Here is a 1,077-nt window from a genome sequence, read left to right on the forward strand (position 1 = left end):
TAAATCAGTTGGAAGACTGAATAAACATCTGACGTCACTGGGATCTGTGTAAATCAGTTAGAAGATTGAATAAACATCTGACGTCACTGGGATCTGTGTAAATCAGTTAGAAGATTGAACAAACATCTGACGTCACTGGGATCTGTGTAAATCAGTTGAAAGACTGAAGGTGAAAGCGGCAACCAGGGAAGGTATTCACCAACATCCAGACGGAATGATCCTGTTGTAAAAGTATACCGAATAATGTAGCTAGTCAAAGCAAAGGATGTGAAATAATAGGAGAGAACATACAGCCAAAAGGCTACTTGTAAAGTAAGTAAAGGAACTCTCTTCTAACTGTTGGGAGGCAGCTAACATCCACACGAGGGGTCAGAGTCCTGGGGTTGTCATCTAGTACTCAACTCAACTCAACAAAGGCCGCGAACAAAACCAACTTAATCGAGTTTAAGATTATTCTGCTTGTTTGTTTGAAGTTAAGCACAAAGCTACACAATGGGCTATCTGTGCTCTGCCCATCACGGGTATCGAAACTCGGTTTCTAGCGCTGTAAGTCCAAAAACATACCTCTGTGCCACTGGGGGGCAGATTATTCTGTCATGGATGGTTGCATAAATTGCAGTGTATGTGTAAAAATAAAAGGGATTATCTCCAAGTTAGAAATATTATAATATATTCGTCATGTAAAATAATTACGTCTAATAATAATAATTTACTTAAATTAAATAAAGAAATAACATAATAATAAGTTAATTAACATAACAATGAATTATTAATTTCATCAAGTGGATATTTTTTTGCTGTGTCTACTGAGGGAAATCTAACCCCTTTTAACATTGTAAATCCGTAGACTTACCCCTGTTCCACCGGGGGAGATATTTTATCGGGATTTTTATTTACGTATAAAAAGTAGGGGAAAAAAAGAACTAAAGCTATTTATTAAAAACCTGATCTATATATATATATATATTACAAAACCTGCTCTATATATATATATATATATATTTTACAAAACCTGATCTATATATATATATATGTATATTTGTATTTTACAAAACCTGATCTATATATATATATATG

General features: G+C 34.0%; 1 protein-coding gene across 3 annotated transcripts in view; it reads left to right on the plus strand.

The window, feature by feature from the left end:
* The window catches only part of LOC106469804 (lachesin-like), a 34,223-nt gene that overhangs the window by 8,550 nt on the left and 24,596 nt on the right, over positions 1-1,077 (plus strand). The window lies entirely within an intron of this gene.

The sequence above is a fragment of the Limulus polyphemus genome, unplaced genomic scaffold (genome assembly GCF_000517525.1).
Source record: "Limulus polyphemus unplaced genomic scaffold, Limulus_polyphemus-2.1.2 Scaffold3663, whole genome shotgun sequence".
In the NCBI taxonomy this organism is placed as follows: Eukaryota; Metazoa; Arthropoda; class Merostomata; order Xiphosura; family Limulidae; genus Limulus; species Limulus polyphemus.